This window comes from Bubalus bubalis, chromosome 2, assembly GCF_019923935.1.
Source record: "Bubalus bubalis isolate 160015118507 breed Murrah chromosome 2, NDDB_SH_1, whole genome shotgun sequence".
NCBI classification, from domain to species: domain Eukaryota; kingdom Metazoa; phylum Chordata; class Mammalia; order Artiodactyla; family Bovidae; genus Bubalus; species Bubalus bubalis.
Window position 1 is genome coordinate 56,076,281 of NC_059158.1, and position 11,450 is coordinate 56,087,730.

Genomic DNA, 11,450 nt, shown 5'->3' on the forward strand with positions numbered 1-11,450 from the left:
TAAAAATATTCAAAGGTAAATGAGAAGGAAATATTTCTTAAAAAAGGAAACTGTATAGCTACAGATTGAAAGGGTATTTTATATTCCAGAAGAAAATGATACAGGAACTTTATAAAGGATAGAAAGAAAGTCTACAGACATCTAGGCAAAAAAAAGAAAAAAAAAGTAACTCGTTACAAAGAAGGAAATACGGCTGTCTTCAGATTTTTCCCAGCACCACTAAATTCCAGAAGGCCAGAAAGGAATGTATTCAACATTCATGGGAAATAAAATGTGACCTAAAAAATGTATACTAAATTGAGCAATAGACAACCGCAAATATGCAAGTACCCAAAATATTGCATCCATTAAGGTCTCTCAAAAGTCCTAAAAACAACCAGACAACCAGCCATGGCATACTTGGAGATACCTGGTAGAAAAACTAGAGATGGCCTGGAAGCAAATTACTTACAGCATCAAGGCTAAAGAGAACCAGAATATGATTCCAGGAGATCAATATTCTAATATTAGCCACATGAGAATGATATAAACAAATCAAACTTGAAGGTATGGTCAGGAAAGGGATTTGGGAGAAAGTCTAAATCTTTTCTTTTTCTAATGTCTCATACTGGGTTGTCAACTACAGTCTGAAGTTTGATAAATCATGAATGGAGTTTTCAATATTATTATAAATATAAAACTAACATATAAACTGGCAGAAAATATTCAAGCTACACACACATGCACACACATAAAGCATTAACACTCAGTAAAGTAGCATAAACAAAACAATAGAACCAAAATCAAACTTGACAGATAAGTCAATAAGTATAACTGGATAAATTCATACCTTAAAAATTATATTTGAAAAATCTACTTGCTAAAAATAAAAGACAAAGAGTTGTACCAAAGCAAAGATGCTGGGAAGCCAGAGAGTAAACGCACGGGCAGAGCCATGGCGGGCAAGGCTGAGGCTGTGAGAGCACCGTCCATCAAGACCATTCAGGGGATGCATTATGGGGAGGAAGACACTTTATAATGATAACGAGGATAATATGTGATAAAGCTCTGTCAGGAAAACGTATGTGCCAATGAATGTGGCACCAAACTATAAAGGAAAAACTACAGTAAATATACAGAGATAGAGACATAATGGCAGCAGAAAGACCAAACTCATCTCTCTGCCTATAGGGCTTCCCGGGTGGCAATAGTGGTAAAGAACCTGCCTGCCAATGCAGGAGACTGAGACACGCAGGTTCCATCGCTGGGTCGGGAAGATCCCCTGGAGAAGGACATGGCAACCCCCGCCATTGCCTTGAGAATCACATGGAGACAGGAGCCTGGCAGGCTACAGTCCCTAGGCTCGTAGAGTCGGACACGACTGAAGCAACTCAGCGCACACTCTCTGCCTATAACCAGTCACAGAAATGCAGTGACAAAAGATTCAGGGGAGTTGGCCTATGTCACAGAATGAATCTATATGTTTCAAGCCCTGCCCAGCAAAATTCCTGCCTTTTCAATGCCCGTGAAACAATTACGAACAGTGGCACTTTCAGACATCAAGAGCCCAAGTATTTACAGAGGTGTGGGCAGGCAAGGGGAAGGAGGGCACTTAGGGGCCAGCTTCAGATGAAGGCATCCCCCAGAACTGAAGAAGTGAGGAAAGGCCATGCTAAGACAGGTGTGAGCCAGGTGAGGATAGGGCTGCAGCGTGCTGGGGCTAGAGAGGCCATGACACTGCCTTCTTCCTGCCACCCCACCTAGCTGGGTGTCAGTCTACAGACAAGGCTGCTCAGGTGACTCAGACACACAGGTTGGCCTCCTGGAACCAGATAAGACAGAACAAGGCAGGGGAAAAACAGATGGGGGAGGAGCAAAGACAGAACTCACAGCACACGAATCCAACCAAGAAAAAAGGTAAAGCAAGATGCCCCAAAAGTGAGAATGAGAAATAACCACAAAAACAAATTATAAATCATAATAAAAGCAAATTTTGCTTAAATCCATACAAAAATTATGAAACCTGGAAGAAATGAATGACTTTCCAGGAAAACATAAGTTACCAAATTTGAATATAGGAAATAATATGCAGAATGTAGAAAAATTAACAAATGAATTATTATAGGAAAATATTTTGTATATCGATTCCATAATCAGACACTTTGCTGAATTCTCTTATTTTCAAAAAAGTTCACAGTAGATTCTTCTGTTTGTTTCAGGTACATGACTAAATCACTTGACAATAATGACAATTTTGCTCCCATCTTCTCAATATTAATATATTATTCCTTTTCATTTTCTAGTTCTATTAACTAGGCCTTTCAGGACAGTTTCAAAGAATCATAATGAAAATGATCATTTTTAACTTATTTCTGCCATTAATGACAGGCTTTCGGTGTGTACCATTCCATGGGAGCTGGATTCTTGTTTGAGTTTCTCTCTCTTGCTACATGCTGCTGCTGCTGCTGCTGCTAAGTCGCTTCAGTCATGTCCAACTCTGTGCAACCCCATAGATGGCAGCCCACCAGGCTCCGCCATCCCTGGGATTCTCCAGGCAAGAACACTGGAGTGGATTGCCATTGCCTTCTCCGCTTGCTACATGAGGGGAGTGTTTATCAATTCTTATTTTAGGTGTGACAGCACATTTTTATCAAATACCATTTTGGCTTTAATGGTGATAATCACAGATGGTGTTTTATTTTTCTTAAGACTCTTTAATACAGAAAATTATTTCTCAATTCTTTTTCAAAAATTAATTATTTCCTGCAGTAAAATATTCTTGCATTCTTACAATGGGTTGTACTGCATTATTTTAAATTTTTGTTTAGAGATCTCACTTGCTAAAACTTTATTTTAAGGGTTTGCATCAATCAATATGAAATTTTACTTCTGTGTTCTTTTTACCGGATTTTGGGCTGAATTTTATGCTAGCTCCAGGAAATAATTTTGAAGTTGCCTTTTTTAAAGTTCTGGAATAGCTTACATGTGCATTCAAATTCTATTCTTTGATGATACACAAATCAATCTGTGCCTAGTGGTTCAGTATAAAAATTCAGAAGAAGGAAACAAAATTATTATTTGTATATCTGGAAGAACCAAGAGAATGCATTGAAAAACTATTTAAACAGTAAGAAAATTTAGTTAAGTAGCTAAATATAGAATTATACTCAAAGGTAATTGGCTTTTGGAGGAAAACTACCAGTTAGACAGTATGATGGAAAGATAAAGACTCCCTTTCCCCATCTAACTTCCCCCCACGTGCACATGACCCACTCCTCAGACCCCCCACAGATGGGCCTTTTTATTCAAGGATGTTAACCACGGGATTCTCCTGTAACTCACTGGACAATTACCCCTGAGAATATCATCTTGATTGGTAGGATAAACATTACACAGATAATTATTTTTAAATTGCATAATTTCTTCCAATTTTATTAATGATACAAATATATATCAATAGCATCCAACCAGCTCAGCAATGTTTTCACTACATAATGTGGAAGGAAAAAAAGTCCCTTCTGGGCACTGCCCTGGAGGACCAGTGGTTAAGACACTGTGCCCCCTGTGCAGGTGCAAAGTTCTGATCCCTGGTTGGGGAACTAAGATCCCACATGGCAAGTAGTATGGTGTATGCCCCGCTGGGAATACAAGTGCCCGTTCTGCTATTTTTTCCTTTCCCAGCTGCACTGTGCAGCATGTAGGATCTTAGTTCCCTGACTAGGGAATTACCCATGCCCCCTGCCTTGGGATCTCAGAATCTTAATCACTGGACCATCAGGGAAGTTCCTCTACTACTTCTTATGGCTTCTGCTTTCATTATTACTATCATCATCAGTTCACAGCTTAATAATATTCGACTACTCTTCAATTTTATGAAGAAATCTTAAACATAGATAAATCCATCCATAAATCCACCTAACCCGGCACATAGACACTGTAACATTCCCTGAGGGAGCCCAGAGCCCTGCAGGGCCTTGTGACCCTCCCTACAGAGAGGGCTGGTTGGGCACCTGTGTCCATTCATCCAGGCATTATCAGTAACTGTGTTTCCCATGCCAGCACCATCAGGGCACATGGCCCAGCATCCAGCAACAGCAGCTGCCCAGAATGCATCAGGAGGGTTTGGTGAACAGCACCAGAGCCACTCAAGGTATCCCATTTATTAGTGGAGAACTGGAGGCTTTCACAACTACTGGAAGGATGAGGGCGAGAGTCGAGGAGATCACAGAAACTGTCCCAGTGCCCCCTACACCGAGCAGCTGTCCCTCAGAAGCTTCCACCCACTACCACCACCCAGGCATGGGGTCTCTTTCTCTTCCACCTGCCAGGCTTCACACCAGGACCTCCCTTCAGCTGCCTGTGCCAGACTGTGAGAAAGGGGACCCTAAGAAGTATAGTTCTCTGTGCCTTATATGCAGTAATGCAGAGAAGAATGCAGGAGAGATGCAGAGTCTGCAATGGACAAGACAGTCTCCACCTTCGCCAACTGGGCCACCTCCAAACCATAGGGGCAAATGCAGCTTCGCCTCTCCATGTACCACCCCTCACACAAGCCCTGCTCAGAAGCAAAGGGGCGAAGCCCACTGTTCTGTCTCTGGAGAACTGTGTCCTATTTCCTGAGATGCAGTTATTTGGGCTTTATATTAGCAAGAAGAGGACAAGAGATGCGAAACAAATGGGGAAATGCATACAAATACATAATAAAGCAAAGAACTCATACACAGCCATCCCAGACCCCATTGCCTTTATAGATATATTTTCCTGCCCTCCACACACATCTCCTCGGCCTCAGCCAGCACCTGCTGACTGCCCTTTGTGTGCTGGTGATCTCTTCATCACCCTAGGTTTCTGCTCTCTTCCATTCACCCACTGCAGTGCCCCAGCCTGTCCTCTTCTGCACAGCAAGGTGGTGCCCTCACTTGCTTGTTTCTCCTGAAATGTTCCAACACCTTCATCGCCCTCACCCTCACCTGATGACTGTCCTGCTGCATGGATGGAACAGAAGCCACAGAAGAGAGCCTCCATAGGCTGCCTTTATCCACCGGCCTCAGTCTGCAGCCTGCTTCCAACCCATCATCACGGCTTCTTGGATGCTGGTGGGCACCTCCTCAAGCTCTGTGTGCCCACCTTTTGTCCCCAAACCTATGCCACCTACAGCCTTTACCATCCCCACTGATGCCAGCACTGTGCTCCCAACTGCCTGGGTTGAAAACCCTGACATTGTTTTTAACTCTTTCTCCCAAAGCCTCCATCCTGGGAAGCCTGTCAGCCCCACCTGCAAAATGCACCCAGCATCTGGCTATTTCTCACCCCCTTCACAGCTAACACTTTTGTCCCATCCACCATCAGCATCCATCCAGATCACTGCCCAGTCCTATAATGGCGCATCCATAGTCCATCCCCACAATCCCAGCCAGGCTCCTGACTCATTTGGAGTGCTGAGCCTCACAGGCCCCATGGGCCTGGCTCCAGCTCTCTGAGGCCTTCCCTCCAGGTGCCCTTGAGCTCTCCAGCCACATGGGCTCACTGTGACTCATGCCTGCCTCAGGGCCTTTGCACTCACTATTCCCTCTGTCTGGAACATCTTTTCCATAGACATCTGCATGGCCAGCACCCTCACCTTCTCTTACCTTCTTCAAGTCCCTGCTGAAAGGCCAGAAGCCTGCCATGGTCACCTAGGTAAATTACAGTTGGCACCCGCAGGCCACTGACACCTTTCTACTTTGTCTCTGTGACAGACACTTAATCACCTCCACCACAGTGCATGAATTATGAAACACACTGTGCTTATTGTTAATCCCTCTCCCTCCCCCAAGAATGTAGGCTCATGGAAGCAAGAGATGCCTAGCACCAGAGCAGTGTCTGCTCAGAGGATTCTGTTGGTGAACAAGAATCAACATGGTCAGTTATGAGTTTACAGAGAGTCAGCACTGAGGGAAGAAGCAGCATTGTCAGGCATGGTCCCCTCTCTGAGGACTTCACAGTTCACTCAAGGAGAAGGCCTTGGATATGAGGAGCCTAGGTACTTCCTAGAGAGACTCCAATGGGTCTCAAGAAGCTTCATCAACCAGAGCCCAGCTTCCTGCTGCTAATGGCTTAGGACCCCATGGAACAGAGGTTGGCAAACAGCAGGCAGAAGGAGGGAGAAGGTGTGGGTATTTCAGCCCCCGAGAGCCACCTGCCTCCACAACCTGAGAAGTTCCCTCTGCTCCCATCATCTTCCTAAGTTTCCCCTTGAAAAAGGACTCCTTAGAGGAATCTGTAGCAAAAAAAAAAAAAACAAAAAACCCACGACAGGCAGGAAAGAAGAGATATGGCAAGAGAGGGCATGAAAGCTGATACTTTATAAGCAGCTCCAGCGAAGGTCGGGAAGAGGGGCACCGCAGCCTGAGGCCCTGGCAGGTGATGCAGCCATTGGTGAAGTCCTGCATGGACCACTGCACCTCAGAATATCACCCAGGGCCACACAAAGCCCACCAGAGGTCACCCCATCTCTCATTTCCATTTTCTTCCTGCAAGAGGCTCAGGGATGGGCGGGGCTGGGTAACAGCAGCCTTTAAGATGTGCTAGATGCTGATGGAGATGCGCTTCAGTTTTCTGTGCAAAGTAATTTGAATTCATTTTGAATGACAACGACTTCCTGGGGAAACGTGTTGAGAAAGTTCTGAAGAGGTCTCCAGGCTCAACAGAAACCCAACGGCTAAGTCCCTCCTGGGCACAGGAGGGAGGGGGCCGTGACAGAGCCCAGGCTGTGAGCTGCGCTGTGGGCTCACGCATGCTCATCTTAGAGCCCGCATGGTGTGGACACCCGCAGAGGTGCTCAGTCCTCGGGTCCCCCTCCAAGCGCTCTGGGGCTGGGGCTGGTTGAGTGGGGAGGGGGTATGAAAAGTTGGAACATTTAAAAAGAAAGATTGAAATAATGACTTCTCTAAGTGACAGCAAGAACACTGTCAAAATCTAAAAGCCATCCCTATGTGATATTCTCGGATGTTACTGGGCAATGGCCCTTCTAAAATGAAATCTATTACAAATAACAGGCTTAACAGGCAAATTCGACCTACCTAATCTGCCTAAAGGTGAGCTTTGTTCTTCCTATTCCAGCAGACCACGTGCTCCCTTAATAGAGGCTAAATGTCCCAGGGGGCTCCCCATCATGGAGAAATGGGCTGCTCCCATGTCCTTTCTGTTCCAATTTAATTTGGAGGGTCACTTCATAAGTGAGGACTCATAGCATCTCTTTGAGGTCAAGTATTAACTCATAAGGGCAGGAAGATGAGTTAGCACAAGTATTCACGGAAGCAATTCGCAAATTTGTATCAAGAACCCTTGCAATAACTCACAGATACTGCTTCTACATAATCTTACAGAGATGTGGATAAAAGCCAATACATAAAGATGTCTGGCGAGCATTCACATCAAAGCAAGAAATGGTAAAGTAACCCAAACTAGGAAGTAGTTAAGTAATAAATTATCACAGTGATGGGACATAATACAGCTATGAAAAATACGTTAACAAAAAAGCAGTTTTAAAGATGTGAGGAAATGTTTTCGGTTTAATACTGAACCAAAACATGAATGCAAAACTTTATTTACAGTATGAACTCAGTTAAGAAAAAGAACAAATCATTATGCTGTACACCTTAAACTTATGTGGTGCTGTATGTTAATTATATCTCAATAAAACTAGAAGAAAAGAAAATGAAAATAAGCTTTAAAAATACTGGAAAGATAAAAAGTGATAATGCTAACAACAAATGGAAAAACTGAGGGTGAATTTTCTGCATCATTACACTTTTAATTTTCCAAATTTACTAAAATGAGCATAGTTTCACATACAATTTGATTTAAAATTTATTTTTAAAAATGAAAAAGCAAGAAAGGTGTTTCCCTTCAGAGGTGGGAGCCTAAATTAGAAAAGGAAGTCAAGGCAGCCCCAACTCTTCACCTGGACAATGGCTCAGTCCCCTGGGAACCAGGAAACCAGATGGAAAGGAAGTGGGGGCCTCAGGCTGAGGGGCAGCTCTGTGAACCAGTTGTGCTTCCTGGAATAGTGGGGGGGAGGCGGCCTTCCAACGACACTCAGCCAGGAGCAGCAGCGCCTGGAATGCTACTTCAGCTCTTGCTAAGACACTTTTGGGGCTGGCCGGACACTTGGGTCTAGAAGGCAGTCCAGAGTGGGGGTTGGAGCTGGTGTGAAGTCAGCAGACCCGGTTCGAATGCTGGCCCTGCCACCATCCAGCCCTGACATCTCGAGCCAGTTACTCAAGCCCCCTGTGCCTCGGTAGTGTTGTTTGTATAGTGGGGACGATGACAGTGCCTGACTCACAGAGTTGCAGAAGCTTTGCACATAGTAGGCATTCAGCCAATGTAAGTTTTACCTTTCGGCAGAAAGGTCACAAGCTTAGGGAGTGAGGTGACATTTTCAGACGTCCCTAATGTCACATCGCCTCCAATGTCGATCTGCTGGGGTGTTCTCCTGCCCTGGCAGTAGATCCGAAGTGTCATTTTGCAGGCCAGCTGAGCTGGTGGCCTCAGAGACACCTGGGAAGCTTCTAGAAGCTATAAATGTCCCACCCCTCCCCCAAAGGCTCTGGTTCAGTACGCCTGAGAATCTGCACGGTAACAACAATGCCAGGTGCTTCTGACTGGCATCCTGCCCTGGAGGCACCTCGATGCCAGGGTGCTCAGGGAAGGCCACCTTGAATGAGCACTAAGAAGCATGTTCCAATGAAAAGCTGCAGTTTCTGATGGATGAGTCCCCTCTCCTACCTGCCCTAGGCAAAGCCTGAGGTTCTGAGTCAAAAGAGTTCATCCTTTACTTCCATGTGCAGAGAAGAAACCACCCATCATCAGTGGGTTCTAGGATTCTTCACAGTGATTCATCATCAAACACAAGTTAAAAATGCCCATGATACTTCACTTTACCAAGAAGGACCCAAGCTATTCTGTGTGCATTCTGTTTGAGTATGTCCATCCACACCAGCCCTGTTAGAACCATAAATGGGATCTCAAGGCTGAGTCTCGGGCATTCCTGCCCCAGACACCACCCCCACCCTCATTCTGCATTAGCTCCCTCCCCATGAAAGTTCAACATTGCTCACAGAGAATGCTCTGCCTGTAATCTCAGTGAGATTACACTCAGGCAGACATTTATTAAGACATTTATTAAGTTGCCTGGATTAACATTGTCCCAGCATAACTCAATTAAACCCTGCATATTGCCACACTAAGATTATAAGGCTAGTGTTCCTATCCAGAGGTCTGAAAAGCTATTTGTCCTAGATTTCAAGTCATTGAAACTCTCTGTACACAGATCATTCAACATAAATGCAGGACATGCTCACATAAGGTCCAATTCAAAGAAGTGCAGGACACAGCAGCTGACTTCAGGGGCCAGGCTGTTAGGGAGATAGACTGTCTTAGTCTGTTTGGGCTGCTATAACAAAATACCACAGGCTGGGTGGCTTACAAAGCAGAAATGCATCGCTCATGGTTCTAGAGCTAGAAGGCCAAGATCAGGGTGCCAGCGCCGTCAGGTGAAGCCCCTCTTCTGGGTCACAGTTTTCTAGGAACCTCATTTGGTAGAAGGGAGCTAGGGAACTTTGTGGGGTCTCCTATAAGGGTGGGCTTCCCTGGTGGCTCAGATAAAGAGCCAAAGAATCTGCCTGCAATGTGGGAGACCCAGGTTCAATCCCTGGGTCAGGAAGATCCCCTGGAGAAGGGAATGGCTACCCACTCCAGTATTCTCGCCTGGAGAATTCCATGGACAGAAGCACCTGATGAGCTACAGTCCATGGGATTGTAAAGAGTCAGACAGAACTGAGCAACTAACACTTTAGAAGAGCACTAATCCCATTCATGAAGGTTCCATCTTCATGACCCAAGCACCTCCCAAGGGCCCCAAACTCATAGCTTCCAGAAGACAAGAAGCCATAATGGGGAACAGACACGGCTTAGGATGAGCACAGGGGCAGAGCACCAGAACAAGACCCCCGGGAGACCAGGGATACACCCACAATGCAAATCAGAATGCCAGCAGCAGGGCCCATGTGTGCGATTAGCTAGGCTTTCCTGACGCACAGGGGACAGGCCCAGCTGCTGGAGACTGAGAGTGCGCCCAGGCCAAGGACCCCCCAAGGGGGCTCCTGCGAGCAAAGAGCATGCTGTGCAGACCAAGCAGGAGAAGGAATCTGGGCAGGCTGGCTGTGGGCCATGCAGGAGGGACTTATGCTCAGCGAGGAGGAGGGGAGCCCCAACACACACACACTGGAGGCTGCCCCGTAGGTATCTGACTGCTTGGATTTAAGTCCCGAAAATTCATACTTCAATACACAGAATAAGGGAGAGCTGGCTGGGCAGAAGCCCGGGGAAAAGATGCTACAAAGTTTGGGGTTATCTTGGTTTTTGTTTCATTTTGTTACTTCTGTTTATTGGTCTGTCTGTCTGTTTAGTCCTGTCCAACTTTTTATGACTCCCATAGACTCTGTAGCCTTCCAGACTCCTCTGTTGGTGGAATTTTCCAGGTAAGAATACTGGAGTGGGTTGTTCGTTGGTACCAATACCTTATATGTATCTGTTCATGAATTTAGCAGGTATGCACAGTGCACCCACCACGTGATCGAGGAGCTAGAGGCTTTCAAGTGAGCAAAACATGCAAACTCGCTGCTCTGGAAAATGACTGCTAGGGTGGGGTTCAAATTTAGGTCAGCCGTCTCCCATAGGCTAGACTCTTTGCATCTCACCACACTGCCTCTCTCCAGGCTGAGCCAGAGGACAGCAAAGAAAGCAGATTTTGAAAGAATATTGCAACTCAAGTCAAAATGTCTCCTATCAGAAGAAGGCAGGAAAAGTGCTGATCTGTGCATGACATCCAGGCCAGAGGGAGCTTTCCACTGTCCCTGAGCGCAGTGTTCTGATTATCCCAGGTATGAGCTGGGAAAGCTGAGTGACCACTGGGGAAAGCAGGCTCAGATGGGTCTGCTGTGGTCCCACCCAGGTGGTCTGTCTTTCTGAGCCAAAAAATAGAAGCATCTCACCAGCACAGTGAGGATGGTCCTGCCCCACTCCAGGGGGTTGAAGGTACCAAACAGAGGTTATGGGAAGAGATGTACACAACAGACTGGGGAAGAGTTCCCCTCCCAGAGAATTTGACTGTATCAAACCCAGATCCATCTCTCACCAGTATCCAGGGAAAAGGAGGCTTGGTCTGCTAAGTGCTGTGACGATGGGCCCACTCTTCGTCCCAGACCACAGACCCGAAGCTCCTCCTAGAAGGAAGCCTAGATCCCGGGTCTGTGAATCTTGGAGGCCAGAGGACAAGCTGAGCTCTCACATGGGGTGTGGAGGGCATCAGGGGGTCCCACATCTGAGACACGAAGGTCCAAAGTCAGCCAGCATTGTGCTGGGCCTAAAACCTGTATCTTGACAGGGAAGGGGAAATCATGATGTGGGGAGGAAACAGCGTGATCATC